This window comes from Podarcis bocagei (genome assembly GCF_964188305.1).
Source record: "Podarcis bocagei genome assembly, chromosome: Z".
Classification (NCBI taxonomy): domain Eukaryota; kingdom Metazoa; phylum Chordata; class Lepidosauria; order Squamata; family Lacertidae; genus Podarcis; species Podarcis bocagei.
Genome location: NC_138140.1, coordinates 40,372,627 through 40,397,042, shown reverse-complemented (window position 1 = coordinate 40,397,042; position 24,416 = coordinate 40,372,627). Strand labels below are relative to the sequence as shown.

The 24,416-nt window shown below is 46.8% G+C and overlaps 2 long non-coding RNA genes across 2 annotated transcripts in view; one reads left to right on the top strand and one right to left on the bottom strand.

Annotated features, from left to right (window-relative positions):
* LOC308578882 overlaps positions 1 to 24,416 on the top strand; it is an 83,531-nt gene that overhangs the window by 28,009 nt on the left and 31,106 nt on the right. The window contains exons 2-4 of the long non-coding RNA XR_014004162.1: positions 5,756 to 5,863; positions 7,558 to 7,641; positions 9,164 to 9,333. This is a non-coding gene — a long non-coding RNA (uncharacterized lncRNA). The remainder of the gene's footprint in view (positions 1 to 5,755; positions 5,864 to 7,557; positions 7,642 to 9,163; positions 9,334 to 24,416) is intronic.
* LOC308578892 lies at positions 1,535 to 11,940 on the bottom strand. The gene is made up of 4 exons (XR_014004184.1): positions 11,878 to 11,940; positions 10,743 to 10,807; positions 2,257 to 2,415; positions 1,535 to 1,631 (listed from the first exon to the last, which is right to left on the bottom strand). It is a non-coding gene; the product is annotated as an uncharacterized lncRNA (long non-coding RNA).

The window sequence follows — 24,416 nt, the reverse complement described above, 5'->3', positions numbered from 1 at the left end:
GAGTCTGGAGGCTTATTGCTTCAGGACTTTTCCTTATCTGCTTTGGAGCTGGTCATTAGAGTGGGGAACTCTAAAACAGACCTAGTGGGCAGGAGTGCCACCATCATGCTTCTCCTCACAGGTGAGGAGGGCCCTTGCCCGGTTATGGATACCAGAAATATTTGGCTTTTCGTTCCCCTGGGGGCTGGCCCGCTCCTAGTGCATGGAAATGGGTTCCCATTAGCCAGGCATCAATGTGCTTACATCATGCACCAGTTATTACGGCCTGCGGTGTGCCTACATCTGAACACGCCTCATTCCTTCCGAATAGGGCTGCTGCAAAGGCTGCACACTTGGGGGCCTGTCAGTAGACAGGATTGTGAATACGGGTCATTGGAAGTCTGATGCTGACAAGGGTTACATCAGGAAGTGTCACCAATGATGTCTGTGCTGATGCCTGTCTGTTATTTCCTTTATTCATAGGAGCAGCTGTGCACATTTGGATTGGTGGTTGAGCCAATTATTTTATAAAATAAAATAAAAAATAAAGCATTGTACACTGAGCTGGCAAGCGCACTGACGAGTCTGGACTGGGGCGCCATCTCGTCTTCCTGCCCATGTGAACATATATATTGGGTGTCCAGATGGGGAATGCTTTGGGAGGAGTTCCTTCCTTTGGTGCGGTCGAGCGTGACTTGTGCAGGTCCTCCTGCAGTGCTACTGGTGCAGCTGGACGAGAATGACTTGCCGTCTTCTTTGAAAAAAGATTGGACAGGGATACCGTCAAAGAGTTCGAGAGAAGCAGAGAAGTGGGTGCTGGATGTCCGGAGCTTCATTCTCTCCCGTGCTGCAGAGTGTGTGGGACTACTGGATCACATACTCTGTGTGTTGACGTTCCATTCTTTGGAAGAGAGGGAACAGAAGGAACTGTGCGCCACTTCCGCCTTCTTTCTTCTGTGTTCTGTTGTTCTCTCTCGGACGGCCCACCCCCCATGGTGTTTCCGTTGGAAAAGGGGTGTGGTTTAAGTAGCCCGGTTGCCCCACCCTTTCCCATTGTGCCCTGTCCCTTTCCCTGCAAGGGTTCAGGTGAGTGCAAAATGCCTACCATAAACGCATGCAGATTTTACCACCCTAATTCCCATGTTAATCACAACACTATACAACACAATACAACAAAAATACCTTTATTGGCATTTCAAGTTAAGACCTTCCAAAATGGCTTGAGATACAAAGTCTTCTTTCTGTTTCCGAGAGATTTGAATTGGGAAATCCTTTTGATTCTTCATTAATAAGACGCAGTGGGGTGAGGGAGACCTTGGCCACATCCACACCATTTAATGCGCTATGAAGCTGCTTTAAACACTCATGGCTTAAACAACCCCCAAAGACTCTGGGAGCTATAGTTGGAAAAGGGTGCCAAGAGTTGTTAGGGGGCCCCGTTCCCTGCAAAGAAGGGAACCCTACCTCTACCCCTACCCCTGACGCTAACTCTAACCCTAACACTAACCCTTAAGCCTTAACTAGAGCTACAATTCCCAGAGTTTCCTGGCAAGAAGCGAACCCTAACCCTGCCCCCTAACTAGAGCTACAATTCCCAGAGTTCCCTGCCAAGGGAACCCCAACCCTACCCCTGCCCCTGACACTAACCCTAACTCAAACCCTTAACTAGAGCTACAATTCCCAGAGTTCCCTGGCATGAAGGGAACCCTACTCCTACCCCCACCCCTACCCTACCCCTAATCCTAATCCTAATACTTAACCACTGTAACAAGTCTCCGTCCCCTTAACCACCTACAGTTCCCAGAATCCCTGAGGGGAAGCCATGCCTGTTTAAAGTGACTTCATAGCAGTTCAGTGGTGCACCTAATGTGGCCTAATGTTGCCTCCCTCATTTTCTTCTCTCTCCCCACTGCCCCATCACTTGCAATGCAGCAGATGTCCGCCTGCAGTCTCCCTTCAAAGCTCCTTCTCTCAAGTATGGCCACAGCCTTGTCCATTCCATTTCTGTTTCCTGTTTCCGAGAGATTTGAATTGGGAAATCCTTTCGATTCTCCATCAATAAGAGGCAGTGGGGTGAGGGAGGTCATGGCCACATCCACACCATTTAATGCACCATGAAGCCGCTTTAAACACTCATGGCTTAAACAACCCCCAAAGACTCTGGGAGCTATAGTTGGAAAAGGGTGCCAAGAGTTGTTAGGGGGCCCCGTTCCCTACCAAGAAGGGAACCCCACCTCTACCCCTACCCCCACCCCTACCCCTGACGCTAACCCTAACGCTAACCCTTAAGCCTTAACTAGAGCTACAATTCCCAGAGTTCCCTGGCAAGAAGGGAACCCTAACCCTGCCCCCTAACTACAGCTACAATTCCCAGAGTTCCCTGCCAAGGGAACCCCAACCCTACCCCTGCCCCTGACGCTAACCCTAACTCTAACCCTTAACTAGAGCTACAATTCCCAGAGTTCCCTGGCATGAAGGGAACCCTACCCCTACCCCCACCCCTACCCTACCCCTAATCCTAATCCTAATACTTAACCACCGTAACAAGTCTCCGTCCCCTTAACCATCTACAGTTCCCAGAACCCCTGAGGGGAAGCCATGCCTGTTTAAAGTGACTTCATAGCAGTTCAGTGGTGCACCTAATGTGGCCTCCCTCATTTTCTTCTCTCTCCCCACTGCCCCATCACTTGCAATGCAGCAGATGTCCGCCTGCAGTCGCCTTTCAGAGCTCCTTCTCTCAAGTATGGCCACAGCCTTGTCCATTCCTCACTGCCAGTATTTCACGTTCACTTCTCCGATGTAAATAGGGATGTCCTGTGGTTCTCTTGATGACTTTTAAGACTGGACTTGGGGAAAACCTCACCGGCTCCAGACATCCCTGTAAGGCAAAGGCAAACAGGTGAGTGGGATGGCCAACACCCGACAGCGTCCCCCCAGATTCCTCCTCTGTTTGGCTGCCTGTTAACAAACAAGGCTTCCAAACCAGTTTGCACCCATCTCAGCCAGCCTAGCCTCGCAACATCCACTAGCCTGAATGCAAATTCTTCCGACAACCATCCACCAGCTGCAACCGCATCAGGTCCATTGCCAGACATCCACCAGCTTCAGAGCTGAGTGTCAGTCACCTTCAAGTAGCGATCCCACCAGCAAGTAATCTTTGTACTAGCCTTCTCCTTGCTCCACAGCATCCCAGCACCGGGCAATTGTCTCCTTCTGCTTGCCAGCTTGCCACAACGGGGCAGGAGACCACCAGGGCCACAGCATCCCAGCACCGGGCAATTGCCTCCTTCCGCTGGCCAGCTTGCTGCCACGGGACAGGAGACCACCTGGGCTGAGTGCCACCGAGCTGCCCGTTTCTCTCTGGGGAGGGCAACTGCTGAGGCTTGCGCCTTGGCCCACATTTATACCCGCTCAGCAGCCAAATGCTTTTGTTACATCACAATCAACCCACGGACAATGGCAGCAGCTGGGGAGGCATCACCATCACTCCCTCGGCCCTCACAATGGTGAGCACACCTCACAAACACACACACACACACACAAAGTTGTGCCAATATCTGTGAAGGCCACACCGGAAACCCAAGTGGGCAGGAGGGGGACATTTTTAGGCCCAGTGGTTGCATTTCCCTCCCCACAACACTAGTCAAATGCACAGATGAACAGAGCAATGAAATCAAGCGTTATCTTTGCACAGGAAGCTGTTCAAGGAACGACATGCAGAGAGAAAGTTAGCATCTCAGGAAAAAAACACTTTTTCGTCACTCAATCAATCAATCATTTATTGTATTTGACTAAAACCCATTATAAAGCCAGTTACAAAATCACCAAACCCAATGGCCCAAACTATGGCTCCCAGATTCTTGGGGGGAAGAAGCCAGGTGAATGCCCGCAGTGCTAGTGGTGCAGCTGGACGAGAATGACTTGCTGTCTTCTAAGTTTGCATTCCTGCATGCACGAGGACTTGGCTGAGTTGATGGCAGGTCTCCCTGGACTCAAAATAATTTAAGGCATTGGTTCAAGGTGGTCTGGAGGTGGGGTCGGAGCACCTGTCCCCTCCAATGCGCAATGGTAATCCTTTAAAGGAATCCAAGGATTCACCATGCTTTTGTCGACCCCTTTCGAGGGCTAGGGCCACGCAAGGGTCCCTGGAGCATTTGGGGTGTGCTTGAGTCTGATCCTGGTTCATTGCTCCCCCACGATGTTTGCTTGTACTGACGATATGGTGGGGCCCAGTCGTCAGTGCTGCCCTGCTGAGGTCAGGTGCAGATAGTTGGAACCAATGCTTAGACAAACTACCACCGAGCAGGCCAGAAAGCATGTTAATAAGGCGGTGGAAAATAAAATAAAATACAATAAATAAAATAATAAATAAAATAAAATAATAAATAAAATAAAATAATAAATAAAATAAAATAACAGTGGTTCTGTGATATTGCACCCTGCTATTTCCTTCAAGGCTGTTGCCCTCTTTAGGGCAGATGGGGTGCATATTTCCCCTATGGGGAACGACACCTGGCTGGATGCGGTTGCTTTGGGTTTGAAGGAAGGGTTGCATTTGTGAATGGTTTGGCGGTGAGCTTCAGTGCTCAGTTGGCGGTTAGGCATTGGTCTGGAATTGGTTGCTGGGGGGTATGGATTCGGCTGTGCCTGCCCCCCAAAATGCTTCTGCTGCTGAAGGATTTTACCATTAAAGGAACCCAGGGGCTCCCCATGCTTCTGTCCGAAACCCCCTGGCAAGGGGCTAGGGCCACGAAGGCCCCTGGGAGCATTCTGGGGAGAGGTGAGGCATGGTTCCCAGACCCGTCTCTCTCCCCAGGTGACTTACCCTTCCTGACTTCGCGGGGGGTGCGAATGTCAGAGCTGTCCCCGTGTGGGGTCAGTTAGTGCTACCAATGCCTAAGCAACCACTCACATTGCTGTATTTGAATAAAGTTGTGGCCAAAATTATGCCAAAAACCTTAAACAAAAATTAAGTGTCAATTGTGCTTTTCTTTTGGGGGGGGTGTCTTGGGGACCTTGACGCGCAAAATACAGTTTGTAATGTGGCTATTGCAGTAAATAATTTTTTTTTGCTGGGGGGAAGCCCAACCCAGGGTGCAAGGGACACTGGGTATACCTCTGTCCACATATAGGGCATGAGCACAATAGCTCTCTTGTGGTCCTTTACAACTGGTATTCAGAGTGACACTGCCTCTGATACTGAAGGTAATATAGCCATCATGACTAGTAGCCACTGACGAGCAGGTAAAGTGGTAGAAGTCCAAAATGTACTTTAACACATGAGAACACTCCAATGTATTAAATTCCCTTTGCTGGTCCTGGAACACACGACACAAAAATATCAGTTTTGATCAGAGAGTGCAAGTAATCTGATGAGTCTCTTGAATGACTTCAAAGAATGTAATTTCAAAATGTTGTGATGCAGTATCAAAAGAACATGGAATGTGTGCTCCCCCACCCTTATATTTAGAACCAAACTTCATTTGCTTTTTCAATCAGCCAGCCTGACATTCCTTCTCCAGCTAAACCCAGCAGTGTGAGCATATGCCCCAGTCTCCCCCATCCACATGCACACTATTCATTCCTCTTAAAAGTCTTTTAACAAGGCCTACACTTAAATATTCTCTTTTTGGATCCAGTAGGAGCCTTCAAAGCCGATTATCTTGAAAAGGCTATATGAATCTATAGTGAAATATTTATGGTAACTTGTCACCAGCACCTTCATATTGCAATATTTCTTTTTGTTGTCCATCCTTCTTCCTCTGCTTAATGACAGTATTCCAGTAGTAGTGAAGAAGTCCATGTGCTGGTAATGATGCTCCACTATCCATGTGATTGGGATATAAGATGATTCCTGTCATTTTCCTTTCACTCAAAGATGAAGGTGGGTAAAAAGGACTGTCTACTTAAGTATTTATAGGCAGTGTTTATTTTTCCACAACAACAGTGATAACAGCCTGACACATGCCAGGAATATTATTGAAGCAAATTTGCACATTATCTAGAATGGGGGAAAATTATACTGAATAATTCATCTTGCTCTAGCCAGTGGTGTGGCGCTTTGGAGTAATTATTGTGTATAATGACATCACTTATCCTCTCCTTTCTACAAAGTGGGCTGTATGCAACATTGTCTACTAGTGCAAGGGATCTTGTGCTAGTGATGGGTAAATTTTGATGTTTAAATTTTGCACAACAGAGGAATCAAATACAATGGTCGCACAAGCAGAAACTTGTTGAGCAACAGATTGCACAATCTATTGTGCAACAAAGTAATTAACCTGCTTATGCATTTGTGTGTGTGTGTGTGTGCGCACACGTGTGCAACAATGACGTTCTACTTGTGCAAAACATTTCACTAGCAGGATCGGTTTACCGCTCTGTGACTTTAACTTAGTGCTTCATTGGATTCCACCTCTGAAATGTAACTTATGTCCTTGTTATTTGCAGTGATTTTAGCACAACCCTTGAGAAAAAAAACTTGAATAAATGGTGGGCTTTCTGTAGGGTGAAGTGTTGTCATGATTCAGTAAATAAGTAACAGAAATGGCCATTTCCATTGGTCTGCCTCCACATGGGTGATCTCACTATGTAGTATGTTGGGATGCTCCTAAGTAAATTATTGTGAAGTCAAACCATTTTCTTACATTATTTCAGCGCAGAGTTTGAGCAACTGCACAGGAACAAGTTCGGACTGAGTAAAGTATTTTCTGGGGAACATTTTCAGTGTAGGGCGGAGAAAAGAGTTTTTATGGACTTGGGTGAGGGCAAAGTGTTCAAAGATAATAAAAAGTGTACACTTTCATGACTGTTCACTAATATTTACAGCTTTCTCAGCTAAATGCTTCCATACCGTATTTTAAAATTTTAACTTCTGTCCTCTTTGTAGAAAGAACGACATTGTCGCATATAATAACTATTGGCCATGTGATGATGTCACATTGTAAAAAGCAAAGTGAATCGAGAGCAGGGGCAAGAAGAATGATGGTTTGAAGTAAAAACTGAGTTGTAGTAAAAAGAGATTTCCAAAGGAGGTCGCAAAATGAGGTCTGGCTATGTGACGATGTCACAGAAGGGGGAAATTAAGGTACATAAGAGTGAAGGCAAAAAGAGTGCCACTTTGAAGGAGCCGGGCAAAAGCTGCCACCAGCTGATTTACAGAGATAATTGCAATAGAGCTCAAAGCAGAGCATGATAGTGAGGTACACAGAAGGTCTTAGTTTTCCTGAACATCTCTCGGGGGCATCTTTTCTTTTCTCTGCTCCCCACTGCAACAACCATAAAAAGCTTTTTTTAAGGTGCTGATTAGGAATATAAAGCCATAATGGAATGGTTATTATTGGACCTCTTAGCACACAATTCTTTCATAATTTCATCTCTTTTACTCAATGATGCCAAGAGAGAGAGAGAGAGAGAGAGAGAGAGAGAGAGAGAGAGAGAGAGAGAGAGAGAGAGACTTAACTCAAAGCTAAATATATGCTTTTGGGCAGCACTCGTGGCTTTGCTGAAAGCCACTTTCCCTTATTGTGAACTTGACTAAAACACAATGGTGAGTGACTGTTCTGCTTTTCTTACTAGGTCTAAATTGAGCCGCTTCTGAAATAAGCAATAAGAGAATGTCAAGTCTTAAGTGAAAGCAAGTCCCTGAAGAGTGATTTGAAGGTATAGTCTGCCATTAGAGGAAGCCAGATATTAGACATAATAGTAGAGATACCTTTTGAAAGTCTAGGAATGTCTCAATATTTGTGTGCATGTGTGTTGAAGTAGAGTTTTTGAAAGGGTTGCACATAATGGGTTGATCTCAGTGAAAAATGTGGGGGCGGGGGACGATGACACACAGGCTAGAATTACCTGGAGGCCTTTGCAGAATCTGTTTCTTGTCACATCTGCTCTTGAAATTCCCATATCTCCCAGCATTAAAAAAAAAAGTTCCATCTGGGTTTCTTCGAGTTTGCCCAGTAGAACCCCAGACCATGTTTTAATCTTTAATCAATAGTGTATCTTGCCTTCTGGGAGTGTGAATCAGATGTGCAAACTGCAAATGCAGCAAGAACAGCTGCTGGGAGGCTTGGCTAGTTTTGGATAAGAGCAGCGAAGAAGTCTTTGCTTCCTGGGAGAAGTTATTTCTCCATTAAATGAATGTTACTCAGAGCTTTCATATGCTTGATGGTACCTTTCTGAGTGGGTCCTTCCTTCCTTCCTTCCTTCTATCTCTCTTGCTCTTCCTCTGTGTGTGCATATGAGAGAGAGAGTGCACAGATGGAAGTATTTCAGAGGGAGGGAGTATTGTTTGAAGTTTCTTGATTATTTCACTCAAGCGAATGACCACATTTGCCTCTCTTTTAACTGCAGCTCCTGATATTATTTTGGTTTTTAACCAGGGCCACATTCCCCTTCAGGCGATCTTCAAACAGCCACCAAACAAACAAACAAATTTGTGTACCTGTATTCATCTGTAGTTCTGAGGGTGGTTCATAGCATATAAATAAGAGATAAAAACACAAAATAAATGCCTGTAGAGTAGTGGGTGGGGCCGAGGCAAAAGGGGGTGGAACTACTAACATAGATCTTAATGTGTATTGGAGGCTAATTTCTGCACATGCTTCTCTGTTCTCCATCCAGACAAGTAAGAGGCCTAAATCAGACTTCCAGGACACCTTTCAGTCAGGCAAACATACTCAGGAACATATATATTCCTTTAATAATGGAATCGCTCCCACAGAACTTACAAGTGCACCTCCACAAATTTGCTTTAGGTACAGTAAGGGGGTGATTTGAGTAACAATTTTAACATACTGTGGAGGAGTCATATGTAGTGGCTGCATTGAAATGAGCACTATTGTGCGCATGCCCAACTTGTGGGCTTCCCATAGGCATCTAGGTGGCCGTTGTTGAAACAGAACACTGAACCAGATCGGTCTCTAGTCTGATCAGGCAGGGATCTTTTCTTATGTTTTGTAAATCTTCATATTATTGCTGTCAAAATGTAACCAACAATGCGCAACCCTGTTATGGAGAAGCATCATTTGAACTCTTTGGGCATCTTTTCTTCATGAGAATAGGGAAACTGTTGTTGGACCTCACTCTAAAGTGTGCATTATGTCAGTGTAAAGCAGCCTAACTGGCTTCAGTGCCAGCCCATTGCCTTACTTTGAGCCATGTCTTACCAACAATCTCTTTCCAGTAATTGTGCTTGTCCCCATAAAGTCAAAGAATTCAAGAGAAGCAGAGAAGGGGGTGCTGGATACGGACCCCCCCCCTTGCAGCTTCTGTTGGAAAAGGGGTGTGGTTTAAACAGCCTGGTCACCACGCCCCTTCCCATTGTCCCCTGCTCCTTTCCCTGCAAGGGTTCAGGTGAGTGCAAAACGCCTTGGGGTGCAGCAAGCTTTGGGGAGGGGCTGGGGGAGCATGCAATGCTAGGGATGCAATTCCTAGGGAAAGAAAGTGGCCACGTGTTCAGTTATGGAAAACTTGATAAATATTTCATACAAAAATAAATAAATAAATACTCAATGACCTGCCTTTCAAGTAAGTGGAAATGAAGCAGCTGGTTGCCATGGTGAAATTATGATGACACTGTTACTCTGTAGTGCAAGTGCTGAAGTCCTAATACAGATTCAAGGGGGGGGGGATTTCCCCCCAAGGCCAAGCCTACCAGCTAACAGTGACCTTAAGTTTTCCAGTAAAACATGAAATGGTGCACACGCTACATCTTGTTTGTGCGCTTATCAGGCATGTCCAAGGTCCATTTTGGGGGCCTAATCCAGCCCACCGGTCAGTTTAATCCGGCCCCTGTGGCAGTTTATTTCCTGGGGTAAAATCCTAAAAAAACAACCCCTCAACAAATTCAACCCTAAAAAAAGGTTAACAACTTGGGTTGGCTGTTTCGGCGGCCCTCACAGCCCTTCATCAAATCTGGCCCTCTTTGAAAAAAGATTGGACAGGGTTACAGTCAAAGAGTTCGAGAGAAGCAGAGAAGCGGGTGCTGGATGTCCGGAGTTTCATTCTCTCCCGTGCTGCAGAGTGTGTGTGACTACTGGATCACATGCTCTGGGTGTTGACGTTCCATTCTTTGGAAGAGAGGGAACAGAAGGAACTGTGCGCCACTTCTGTCTTCTTTGTTCTGTGTTCTGTTGTCCTCTCTCGGACGGCCCACCCCCCATGGTGCTTCCGTTGGAAAAGGGGTGTGGTTTAAGTAGCCCGGTTGCCCCACCCTTTCCCTTTGTGCCCTGTCCCTTTCCCTGCAAGGGTTCAGGTGAGTGCAAAATGCCTACTATAAACACATGCAGATTTTACCACCCTACTTCCCATGTTAATCACAACACTATACAACACAACAAAAATACCTTTATTGGCATTTCAAGTTAAGACCTTCCAAAATGGCTTGAGATACAAAGTCTTCTTTCTGTTTCCTGTTTCTGAGAGATTGGAATTGGGAAATCCTTTCGATTCTTCATTAATAAGAGGCAGTGGGGTGAGGGAGGCTATGGCCACATCCACACCATTTAATACGCTATGAAGCCGCTTTAAACACTCATGGCTTAAACAACCCCCAAAGACTCTGGGAGCTATAGTTGGAAAAGGGTGCCAAGAGTTGTTAGGGGGCCCCGTTCCCTGCCAAGAAGGGAACCCTACCTCTACCCCTACCCCCACCCCTACCCCTTACGCTAACCCTAACTCTAACCCTAACGCTAACCCGTAAGCCTTAACTAGAGCTACAATTCCCAGAGTTCCCTGGCAAGAAGGGAACCCTAACCCTAAACCTGCCCCCTAACTAGAGCTACAATTCCCAGAGTTCCCTGACAAGAAGGGAACCCTAACCCTAAACCTGCCCCCTAACTAGAGCTACAATTCCCAGAGTTCCCTGGCAAGAAGGGAACCCCAACCCTGCCCCCTAACTACAGCTACAATTCCCAGAGTTCCCTGCCAAGGGAACCCCAACCCTACCCCTGCCCCTGCCCCTGCCCCTGACGCTAACCCTAACTCTAACCCTTAACTAGAGGTACAATTCCCAGAGTTCCCTGGCATGAAGGGAACCCTGCCCCCCACCCCCACCCCCTACCCTACCCCTAATCCTAATACTTAACCACCGTAACAAGTCTCCGTCCCCTTAACCATCTACAGTTCCCAGAATCCCTGAGGGGAAGCCATGCCTGTTTAAAGTGACTTCATAGCAGTTCAGTGGTGCACCTGATGTGGCCTAATGTTGCCTCCCTCATTTTCTTCTCTCTCCCCATTGCCCCATCACTTGCAATGCAGCAGATGTCCGCCTGCAGTCTCCCTTCAAAGTTCCTTCTCTCAAGTATGGCCACAGCCTTGTCCATTCCATTTCTGTTTCCTGTTTCCGAGAGATTGGAATTGGGAAATCCTTTCGATTCTTCATTAATAAGAGGCAGTGGGGTGAGGGAGGCCATGGCCGCATCCACACCATTTAATACGCTATGAAGCCGCTTTAAACACTCATGGCTTAAACAACCCCCAAAGACTCTGGGAGCTATAGTTGGAAAAGGGTGCCAAGAGTCGTTAGGGGGCCCCGTTCCCTGCCAAGAAGGGAACCCTACCTCTACCCCCACACCCAACCCTACCCCTGACGCTAACCCTAACTCTAACCCTAACGCTAACCCTTAAGCCTTAACTAGAGCTACAATTCCCAGAGTTCCCTGGCAAGAAAGGAACCCTAACCCTAACCCTGCCCCCTAACTACAGCTACAATTCCCAGAGTTCCCTGGCAAAAAGGGAACCCTAACCCTAACCCTGCCCCCTAACTAGAGCTACAATTCCCAGAGTTCCCTGGCAAGAAGGGAACCCTAGCCCTTCCCCCTAACTAGAGCTACAATTCCCAGAGTTCCCTGTCAAGGGAACCCCAACCCTACCCCTGCCCCTGACGCTAACCCTAACTCTAACCCTTAACTAGAGCTACAATTCCCAGAGTTCCCTGGCAAGAAGGGAACCCTACCCCTAACCCCACCCCTACTCTACCCCTACCCCTAATGCTAATACTTAACCACAGTAACAAGTCTCCGTCCCCTTAACCATCTACAGTTCCCAGAATCCCTGAGGGGAAGCCATGCCTGTTTAAAGTGACTTCATAGCAGTTCAGTGGTGCACCTAATGTGGCCTAATGTGGCCTCCCTCATTTTCTTCTCTCTCCCCACTGCCCCATCACTTGCAATGCAGCAGATGTCCGCCTGCAGTCTCCCTTCAATGTTTCTCTCAAGTATGGCCACAGCCTTGTCCATTCCTCACTGCCAGTATTTCACGTTCACTTCTCCGATGTAAATAGGGATGTCCTGTGGTTCTCTTGATGACTTTTAAGACTGGACTTGGGGAAAACCTCACCGGCTCCAGACATCCCTGTAAGGCAAAGGCAAACAGGTGAGTGGGATGGCCAACACCCGACAGCGTCCCCCCAGATTCCTCCTCTGTTTGGCTGCCTGTTAAGAAACAAGGCTTCCAAACCAGTTTGCACCCATCTCAGCCAGCGTAGCCTCGCAACATCCACTAGCCTGAATGCAAATTCTTCCGACAACCATCCACCAGCTGCAACCTCATCAGGTCCATTGCCAGACATCCACCAGCTTCAGAGCTGAGTGTCAGTCACCTTCAAGTAGCGATCCCACCAGCAAGTAATCTTTGTACTTGCCTTCTCCTTGCTCCACAGCATCCCAGCACCGGGCAATTGCCTCCTTCCGCTTGCCAGCTTGCCACCACGGGGTAGGGGACCACCAGGGCCACAGCATCCCAGCACCGGGCAATTGCCTCCTTCCGCTGGCCAACTTGCTGCCACGGGACAGGAGACCACCTGGGCTGAGTGCCACCGAGCTGCCCATTTCTCTCTGGGGAGTGCAACTGCTGAGGCTTGCGCCTTGGCCCACATTTATACGCGCTCAGCAGCCAAATGCTTTTGTCACATCACAATCAACCCACGGACAATGGCAGCAGCTGGGGAGGCATCACCATCACTCCCTCAGCCCTCAAAATGGTGAGCACAGCTCAGCAGCCAAAACACACACACACACAAGTTGTGCCAATATCTGTGAAGGCCGCACCGGAAACCCAAGTGGGCAGGAGGGAGACATTTTTAGGCCCAGTGGTTGCATTTCCCTCCCCACAACACTAGTCAAATGCACAGATGAACAGAGCAATGAAAGCAAGCCTTATCTTTGCACAGGAAGCTGTTCAAGGAATGGCATGCAGAGAGAAAGTTAGCATCTCAGGAAAAAAACACTTTTTCATCAGTCAATCAATCAATCATTTATTGTATTTGACTAAAAGCCATTACAAATTCAGTTACAAAAGAACCAAACCCAATGGCCCAAACTTTGGCTCCCAGATTCTTTGGGGGAAGAAGCCAGGTGAAGATTCAAAAACATCTTCTTTTCACGTCTGTTCTGTCAGGGCACACTCCTGATCCCCAAAACATTCCAAGTTCTCAGTGTCCCAGACTTAAGAGTCTGACTCGTCTGCCCTGCCTACCAAGCGCTCACTGGCTGGTGTGCCTTTCACTGAAGGGAGATCAGAAGAGGACCATTTCATTGGCAGAAGCCTAAGCAGCCACAAGCTTGCTATTCAGACACAATGATATTGTTTTAGTCATTTATTTTTATTTTTAATTACTTGGCACCACAGGCAGCTCTCTCCAAAAATGGCAAGGGCTACAATCCCACCTACATGGGAGGAAGCCCCACTGAATTCAGTAGGACTTACTTCCAAGTAGACATGGGTGCAACAGTGCTGAAAGGCTCTCTCTTGGACATTCCAGGAAATAAACTGCCACAGGGGTTGGATTAAACTGACCTGTGCAAAAACGGCAAGGTAAGGATTAGGGGTAGCATTAGGGGTAGGGGTAGGGGTAGGTTTTTTTAGGGTTGAATTTGTTGAGGGGTTGTTGTTTTTTAGGATTTCACCCCAGGAAATACATAAACTACCACAGGGTCCGGATTAAACCGACCATTGGGCTGGATTAGGCCCCCAAAACGGACTTTGAACATGCCTGATAAGCACACGAACAAGATGTAGCGTGTGCACCATTTCATGTTTTACTGGAAAACTTAAGGTCACTGTTAGCTGGTAGGCTTGGCCTTGGTGGGAAATCCCCCCTTGAATCAGCACTGCCACTACAGAGTCATAGTGTCGTCCTAATTTCACCTTGGCAACCAGCTACTTCATTTTTTTTAAGTAATATTTTATTAGGTTTTATCCATAAAAAAGTTTAGAATAATACAAAAAACGGAAAAGATACAAAATTACAAAATACAGAAATACAGACATTAAACACAAAAAAGAAAAGAAAAAAGCACACATAAAAAAACAAAAATTCCTTCTTTCTTAATTTCTCCTCTTTGGTTAAGTTATTTTCCTCACGTCTCCCATTTTTGTATCCCTTTTAAAAGTTAGTTCAGCAAATTCATATCCCATTAGTCTATCTATTTATTAATCCAATCTTGCATTTTACCTTGTTGCTAAAACCCCTGCAATTCATTTCAATGTCCTCAACATTCAAAAATTTTACAATATTTCTGCAAATACGTTTTAAATTTCCTCCAGTCTTCTTCCACCAACTCTTCTCCCTGATATCGGATTTTGCCAGTCATTTCCGCCATCTCCATATAGTCTATTAGTTGCATCTGCCATTCTTCCAAGGTGGGTAGGTCTTGTGTCTTCCAGTGCTTTGCGATGAGAATTCTTGCTGCTGCTGTAGCATACATGAAAAAAGTTCTATCCTTCTTTAACACCGATAGGCCAACTATGCCCAGGAGGAAGGCCTCTGGTTTCTTCGGGAAAGTATATTTAAATACCTTTTTCAATTCATTATATATCATTTCCCAGAAAGCCTTGATCCTTGGGCACGTCCACCAAAGGTGAAAGAAAGTACCTTCAACTTCTTTACATTTCCAACATTTATTATTGGGCAAATGGTATATTTGCAAGCTTGACTGGAGTCATGTACCACCTGTACATCATTTTCATAATATTCTCTCTTAGGGCATTACATGCCGTGAATTTAATCCTGGTGGTCCACAACTTCTCCCAGTCAGCAAACATAATATTATGTCCTATATCTTGTGCCCATTTTATCATTGCAGATTTTACCGTTTCTTCCTCAGTGTTCCATTTCAACAGCAGATTATACATTCTTGAGAGTATCTTAGAAAGTATCTGCTGTGTTTTTTTCTGTAATTTAAAAAAAAATTCAATAAATATCATTTTTTTAAAAAGAGAGAGAACTTGGAATGTTTTTGTACCTTCCTCAGAAAGGGAGAAATGGCTACCAAATAAAAATAAATTGGAAAAACCATACTCAAAGAAACTGCAAGTACATAGTTCAGATAAGAGATGCAGGGGGAAAGTAAAATGACACAGTGCTGAAATGCACTTTCAAAATTTCTGATTTTGGAGTGCATTATTTGACTTTCTGAAACTTGCAGCATTTCTTGGAGTGCTACATTAAAAGTATTCTCTTGGAAGTCTTCCTTTGTAACCTAAGAAAGCTGCCTGGATCAGGCCAGTGGCCCAAGTTCACCATCTTGTTCTCACAGATGCCTGTGCAAAAACTGCAAGCAGAATCTGACCCCAACAGCCCTCGTGATTCTCAGGAACTGATATGCAGAAATATGCCGCCTCTGAACCTTGAGGTACTACATAGCCATCACTTGACACATCGCTCATTTCACATGGCATTCACCTGGCTTCTTCCCCCAAAGAATCTGGGAGCCATAGTTTGGGTCACTGGGTTTGGTGCTTTTGTAACTGGATTTGTAATGGCTTTTAGTCAAATACAATAAATGAATGATTGATTGATTGATTGACTGATGAAAAAGTGTTTTTTTCCTGAGATGCTAACTTTCTCTCTGCATGTCATTCCTTGAACAGCTTCCTGGGCAAAGATAAGGCTTGATTTCCTTGCTCTGTTCATTTGTGCATTTGACTAGTGTTGTGGGGAGGGAAATGTAACCACTGGGCCTAAAAATGTCCCCCTCCTGCCCACTTGGGTTTCTGGTGTGGCCTTCACAGATATTGGCACAACTTGTGTGTGTGTGTGTGTGTGTGTGTGTTTGTGAGGTGTGCTCACCATTGTGAGGGCTGAGGGAGTGATGGTGATGCCTCCCCAGCTGCTGCCATTGTCCGTGGGTTGATTGTGATGTGACAAAAGCATTTGGCTTCTGAGTGGGTATAAATGTGGGCCAAGGCGCAAGCCTCAGCAGTTGCCCTCCCCAGAGAGAAATGGGCAGCTCGGTGGCACTCAGCCCAGGTGGTCTCCTGTCCCGTGGCAGCAAGCTGGCAAGCGGAAGGAGGCAATTGCCCGGTGCTGGGATGCTGTGGCCCTGGTGGCCTCCTGCCCCGTGGTGGCAAGCTGGCAAGCGGAAGGAGGCAATCACCCGGTGTTGGGATGCTGTGGAGCAAGGAGAAGGCAAGTACAAAGATTACTTGCTGGTGGGATCGCTACTTGAAGGTGACTGACACTCAGCTCTGAAGCTGGCGGATGTCTGGCAATGGACCTGATGAGGTTGCAGCTGGTGGATGGTTGTCGGAAGAATTTGCATTCAGGCTAGTGGATGTTGCGAGGCTACGCTGGCTGAGATGGGTGCAAACTGGTTTGGAAGCCTTGTTTCTTAACAGGCAGCCAAACAGAGGAGGAATCTGGGGGGACGCTGTCGGGTGTTGGCCATCCCACTCACCTGTTTGCCTTTGCCTTACAGGGATGTCTGGAGCCGGTGAGGTTTTCCCCAAGTCCAGTCTTAAAAGTCATCAAGAGAACCACAGGACATCCCTATTTACATCGGAGAAGTGAACGTGAAATACTGGCAGTGAGGAATGGACAAGGCTGTGGCCATACTTGAGAGAAGGAGAAGGGAGACTGCAGGCGGACATCTGCTGCATTGCAAGTGATGGGGCAGTGGGGAGAGAGAAGAAAATGAGGGAGGCAACATTAGGCCACATTAGGTGCACCACTGAACTGCTATGAAGTCACTTTAAACAGGCATGGCTTCCCCTCAGGGATTCTGGGAACTGTAGATGGTTATGGGGACGGAGACTTGTTACGGTGGTAAGTATTAGGATTAGGATTAGGGGTAGGGTAGGGGTGGGGGTAGGGGTAGGGTTCCCTTCATGCCAGGGAACTCTGGGAATTGTAGCTGTAGTTAGGGGGCAGGGTAGGGTTCCCTTCTTGCCAGGGAACTCTGGGAATTGTAGCTGTAGTTAGGGGGCAGGGTTAGGGTTAGGGTTCCCTTTTTGCCAGGGAACTCTGGGAATTGTAGCTCTAGTTAAGGCTTAAGGGTTAGCGTTAGGTTTAGAGTTAGCGTCAGGGGTAGGGGTGGGGGTAGGGGTAGAGATAGGGTTCCCTTCTTGGCAGGGAACGGGGCCCCCTAACAACTCTTGGCACCCTTTTCCAACTATAGCTCCCAGAGTCTTTGGGGGTTGTTTAAGCCATGAGTGTTTAAAGCGGCTTCATAGCGCATTAAATGGTGTGGATGTGGCCATGGCCTCCCTCACCCCACTGCCTCTTATTAATGAAGAATCGAAAGAATTTCCCAATTCCAATCTCTCGGAAACAGGAAACAGAAATGGAATGGACAAGGCTGTGGCCATACTTGAGAGAAGGAGCTTTGAAAGGAGACTGCAGGGGGACATCTGCTGCATTGAAAGTGATGGGGTAGTGGGGAGAGAGAAGAAAATGAGGGAGGCAACATTAGGCCACATCAAGTGCACCACTGAACTGCTATGAAGTCACTTTAAACAGGCATGGCTTCCCCTCAGGGATTCTGGGAACTGTAGATGGTTAAGGGGACGGAGACTTGTTACGGTGGTTAAGTATTAGGATTAGGATTAGGCGTAGGGTAGGGGTGGGGGTAGGGGTAGGGTTCCCTTCATGCCAGGGAACTCTGGGAATTGTAGATCTAGTTAGGGGCAGGGTTAGGGTTAGGGTTCCCTTTTTGCCAGGGAACTCTGGGAATTGTAGCTCAGGTTAGGGGGCAGGGTTAGGGTTCCCTTCATGCCAGGGAACTCTGGGAATTGTAGCTGTAGTTAGTTGGGGCTCCCTTTTTGCCAGGTAACTCTGGGAATTGTAGATCCAGTTAAGGCTTACGGGTTAGCGTTAGGGTTAGAGTTAGGGTTAGCGTCAGGGGTAGGGGTGGGTGTGGGGGTAGAGGTAGGGTTCCCTTCTTGGCAGGGAACGGGGCCCCCTAACAACTCTTGGCACCCTTTTCCAACTATAGCTCCCAGAGTCTTTGGGGGTTGTTTAAGCCGTGAGTGTTTAAAGCGGCTTCATAGCGCATTAAATGGTGTGGATGTGGCCATGGCCTCCCTCACCCCACTGCCTCTTATTAATGAAAAATCGAAAGGATTTCCCAATTCCAATCTCTCAGAAACAGGAAACAGAAAGAAGACTTTGTATCTCAAGCCATTTTGGAAGGTCTTAACTGGAAATGCCAATAAAGGTATTTTTGTTGTATTGTGTTGTATAGTGTTGTGATTACCATGGGAAGTAGGGTGGCAAAATACGTTTGTCTTTCTGCATGCGTTTATGGTAGGCATTTTGCACTCACCTGAACCCTTGCAGGGAAAGGGACAGGGCACAATGGGAAAGGGTGGGGCAACCGGGCTGCTTAAACCACACCCCTTTTCCAAGGGAAGCACCATGGGGGGTGGGCCGTCCGAGAGAGAACAACAGAACACAGAACAAGGAAGACGGAAGTGGCGCACAGTTCCTTCTGTTCCCTCTCTTCCAAAGAATGGAACGTCAACACACAGAGTATGTGATCCAGTAGTCGCCCAAGATTCAGGAACATCTTCTCATCTGTTCTGTCAGGGCACACTCCTGATCCCCAAAACATTCCAAGTTCTCAGTGTCCCAGACTTAAGAGTCTGACTCGTCTGCCCTGCCTACCAAGCGCTCACTGGCTGGTGTGCCTTTCACTGAAGGGAGATCAGAAGAGGACCATTTCATTGGCAGAAGCCTAAGCAGCCACAAGCTTGCTATTCCGACACAATGATATTGTTTTAGTCATTTATTTTTATTTTTAATTACTTGGCACCACAGGCAGCTCTCTCCAAAAATGGCAAGGGCTACAATCCCACCTACATGGGAGGAAGCCCCACTGAATTCAGTAGGACTTACTTCCAAGCAGACATGGGTGCAACAGTGCTGAAAGGCTCTCTCTTGGACATTCCAGGAAATAAACTGCCACAGGGGTTGGATTAAACTGACCTGTGCAAAAACGGCAAGGTAAGGATTAGGGGTAGCATTAGGGGTAGGGGTAGGGGTAGGTTTTTTTAGGGTTGAATTTGTTGAGGGGTTGTTGCTTTTTAGGATTTCACCCCAGGAAATACATAAACTACCACAGGGGCTGGATTAAACCGACCATTGGGCTGGATTAGGCCCCCAAAACGGACTTTGAACATGCCTGATAAGCACACGAACAAGATGTAGCGTGTGCACCATTTCATGTTTTACTGGAAAACTTAAGGTCACTGTTAGCTGGTAGGCTTGGCCTTGGGGGGAAATCCCCCCTTGAATCAGCACTGCCACTACAGAGTCATAGTGTCATCATAATTTCACCATGGCAACCAGCTGCTTCATTTTTTTTAAGTAATATTTTATTAGGTTTTATCCATAAAAAAGTTGAGAATAATACAAAAAACGGAAAAGATACAAAATTACAAAATACAGAAATACAGACATTAAACACAAAAAAGAAAAGAAAAAAGCACATATAAAGAAACAAAAATTCCTTCTTTCTTAATTTCTCCTCTTTGGTTAACTTATTTTCCTGACTAACTCACGTCTCCCATTTTTGTATCCCTTTTAAAAGTTAGTTCAGCAAATTCATATCCTATTAGTCTATCTATTTATTAATCCAATCTTGCATTTTACCTTGTTGCTAAAACCCCTGCAATTCATTTCAATGTCCTCAACATTCAAAAATTTTACAATATTTCTGCAAATACGTTTTAAATTTCCTCCAGTCTTCTTCCACCAACTCTTCTCCCTGATCTCGGATTCTGCCAGTCATTTCCGCCATCTCCATATAGTCTATTAGTTGCATCTGCCATTCTTCCAAGGTGAGTAGGTCTTGTGTCTTCCAATGCTTTGCGATCAGAATTCTTGCTGCTGCTGTAGCATACATAAAGAAACTTCTATCCTTCTTTAACACCGATTGGCCAACTATGCCCAGGAGGAAGGCCTCTGGTTTCTTCGGGAAAGTATATTTAAATACCTTTTTCAATTCATTATATATCATTTCCCAGAAAGCCTTGATCCTTGGGCACGTCCACCAAAGGTGAAAGAAAGTACCTTCAACTTCTTTACATTTCCAACATTTATTATTGGGCAAATGGTATATTTGCAAGCTTGACTGGAGTCATGTACCACCTGTACATCATTTTCATAATATTCTCTCTTAGGGCATTACATGCCGTGAATTTAATCCTGGTGGTCCACAACTTCTCCCAGTCAGCAAACATAATATTATGTCCTATATCTTGTGCCCATTTTATCATTGCAGATTTTACCGTTTCTTCCTCAGTGTTCCATTTCAACAGCAGATTATACATTCTTGAGAGTATCTTAGAAAGTATCTGCTGTGTTTTTTTCTGTAATTTAAAAAAAAATTCAATAAATATCATTTTTTTAAAAAGAGAGAGAACTTGGAATGTTTTTGTACCTTCCTCAGAAAGGGAGAAATGGCTACCAAATAAAAATAAATTGGAAAAACCATACTCAAAGAAACTGCAAGTACATAGTTCAGATAAGAGATGCAGGGGGAAAGTAAAATGACACAGTGCTGAAATGCACTTTCAAAATTTCTGATTTTGGAGTGCATTATTTGACTTTCTGAAACTTGCAGCATTTCTTGGAGTGCTACATTAAAAGTATTCTCTTGGAAGTCTTCCTTTGTAACCTAAGAAAGCTGCCTGGATCAGGCCAGTGGCCCAAGTTCACCATCTTGTTCTCACAGATGCCTGTGCAAAAACTGCAAGCAGAATCTGACCCCAACAGCCCTCGTGATTCTCAGGAACTGATATGCAGAAATATGCCGCCTCTGAACCTTGAGGTACTACATAGCCATCACTTGACACATCGCTCATTTCACATGGCATTCACCTGGCTTCTTCCCCCAAAGAATCTGGGAGCCATAGTTTGGGTCATTGGGTTTGGTGCTTTTGTAACTGGATTTGTAATGGCTTTTAGTCAAATACAATAAATGAATGATTGATTGATTGATTGACTGATGAAAAAGTGTTTTTTTCCTGAGATGCTAACTTTCTCTCTGCATGTCATTCCTTGAACAGCTTCCTGGGCAAAGATAAGGCTTGATTTCCTTGCTCTGTTCATTTGTGCATTTGACTAGTGTTGTGGGGAGGGAAATGCAACCACTGGGCCTAAAAATGTCCCCCTCCTGCCCACTTGGGTTTCCGGTGTGGCCTTCACAGATATTGGCACAACTTGTGTGTGTGTGTGTGTGTGTTTGTGAGGTGTGCTCACCATTGTGAGGGCTGAGGGAGTGATGGTGATGCCTCCCCAGCTGCTGCCATTGTCCGTGGGTTGATTGTGATGTGACAAAAGCATTTGGCTTCTGAGTGGGTATAAATGTGGGCCAAGGCGCAAGCCTCAGCAGTTGCCCTCCCCAGAGAGAAATGGGCAGCTCGGTGGCACCCAGCCCAGGTGGTCTCCTGTCCCGTGGCAGCAAGCTGGCAAGCGGAAGGAGGCAATTGCCCGGTGCTGGGATGCTGTGGCCCTGGTGGTCTCCTGCCCCGTGGTGGCAAGCTGGCAAGTGGAAGGAGGCAATCACCCGGTGTTGGGATGCTGTGGCCCTGGTGGTCTCCTGCCCCGTGGTGGCAAGCTGGCAAGTGGAAGGAGGCAATCACCCGGTGTTGGGATGCTGTGGAGCAAGGAGAAGGCAAGTACAAAGATTACTTGCTGGTGGGATCGCTACTTGAAGGTGACTGACACTCAGCTCTGAAGCTGGTTGATGTCTGGCAATGGACCTGATGAGGTTGCAGCTGGTGGATGGTTGTCGGAAGAATTTGCATTCAGGCTAGAGGATGTTGCGAGGCTACGCTGGCTGAGATGGGTGCAAACTGGTTTGGAAGCCTTGTTTCTTAACAGGCAGCCAAACAGAGGAGGAATCTGGGGGGACGCTGTCGGGTGTTGGCCATCCCACTCACCTGTTTGCCTTTGCCTTACAGGGATGTCTGGAGCCGGTGAGGTTTTCCCCAAGTCCAGTCTTAAAAGTCATCAAGAGAACCACAGGACATCCCTATTTACATCGGAGAAGTGAACGTGAAATACTGGCAGTGAGGAATGGACAAGGCTGTGGCCATACTTGAGAGAAGGAGAAGGGAGACTGCAGGCGGACATCTGCTGCATTGCAAGTGATGGGGCAGTGGGGAGAGAGAAGAAAATGAGGGAGGCAACATTAGGCCACATTAGGTGCACCCCTGAACTGCTATGAAGTCACTTTAAACAGGCATGGCTTCCCCTCAGGGATTCTGGGAACTGTAGATGGTTAAGGGGACGGAGACTTGTTACGGTGGTAAGTATTAGGATTAGGATTAGGGGTAGGGTAGGTGTGGGGGTAGGGGTAGGGTTCCCTTCATGCCAGGAAACTCTGGGAATTGTAGCTGTAGTTAGGGGGCAGGGTAGGGTTCCCTTCTTGCCAGGGAACTCTGGGAATTGTAGCTCTAGTTAGGGGTTAGGGGTTAGGGTTCCCTTTTTGCCAGGGAACTCTCGGAATTGTAGCTGTAGTTAGGGGGCAGGGTTAGGGTTAGGGTTCCCTTTTTGCCAGGGAACTCTGGGAATTGTAGCTCTAGTTAAGGCTTAAGGGTTAGCGTTAGGTTTAGAGTTAGCGTCAGGGGTAGGGGTGGGGGTAGGGGTAGAGATAGGGTTCCCTTCTTGGCAGGGAACGGGGCCCCCTAACAACTCTTGGCACCCTTTTCCAACTATAGCTCCCAGAGTCTTTGGGGGTTGTTTAAGCCATGAGTGTTTAAAGCGGCTTCATAGCGCATTAAATGGTGTGGATGTGGCCATGGCCTCCCTCACCCCACTGCCTCTTATTAATGAAGAATCGAAAGAATTTCCCAATTCCAATCTCTCGGAAACAGGAAACAGAAATGGAATGGACAAGGCTGTGGCCATACTTGAGAGAAGGAGCTTTGAAAGGAGACTGCAGGCGGACATCTGCTGCATTGAAAGTGATGGGGTAGTGGGGAGAGAGAAGAAAATGAGGGAGGCAACATTAGGCCACATCAGGTGCACCACTGAACTGCTATGAAGTCACTTTAAACAGGCATGGCTTCCCCTCAGGGATTCTGGGAACTGTAGATGGTTAAGGGGACGGAGACTTGTTACGGTGGCTAAGTATTAGGATTAGGATTAGGCGTAGGGTAGGGGTGGGGGTAGGGGTAGGGTTCCCTTCATGCCAGGGAACTCTGGGAATTGTAGATCTAGTTAGGGGCAGGGTTAGGGTTAGGGTTCCCTTTTTGCCAGGGAACTCTGGGAATTGTAGCTCAGGTTAGGGGGCAGGGTTAGGGTTAGGGTTCCCTTCATGCCAGGGAACTCTGGGAATTGTAGCTGTAGTTAGTTGGGGTTCCCTTTTTGCCAGGTAACACTGGGAATTGTAGATCTAGTTAAGGCTTACGGGTTAGCGTTAGGGTTAGAGTTAGGGTTAGCGTCAGGGGTAGGGGTGGGTGTGGGGGTAGAGGTAGGGTTCCCTTCTTGGCAGGGAACGGGGCCCCCTAACAACTCTTGGCACCCTTTTCCAACTATAGCTCCCAGAGTCTTTGGGGGTTGTTTAAGCCGTGAGTGTTTAAAGCGGCTTCATAGCGCATTAAATGGTGTGGATGTGGCCATGGCCTCCCTCACCCCACTGCCTCTTATTAATGAAAAATCGAAAGGATTTCCCAATTCCAATCTCTCAGAAACAGGAAACAGAAAGAAGACTTTGTATCTCAAGCCATTTTGGAAGGTCTTAACTTGAAATGCCAATAAAGGTATTTTTGTTGTATTGTGTTGTATAGTGTTGTGATTAACATGGGAAGTAGGGTGGCAAAATACGTTTGTCTTTCTGCATGCGTTTATGGTAGGCATTTTGCACTCACCTGAACCCTTGCAGGGAAAGGGACAGGGCACAATGGGAAAGGGTGGGGCAACCGGGCTGCTTAAACCACACCCCTTTTCCAAGGGAAGCACCATGGGGGGTGGGCCGCCCGAGAGAGAACAACAGAACACAGAACAAGGAAGACGGAAGTGGCGCACAGTTCCTTCTGTTCCCTCTCTTCCAAAGAATGGAACGTCAACACACAGAGTATGTGATCCAGTAGTCGCCCAAGATTCAGGAACATCTTCTCATCTGTTCTGTCAGGGCACACTCCTGATCCCCAAAACATTCCAAGTTCTCAGTGTCCCAGACTTAAGAGTCTGACTCGTCTGCCCTGCC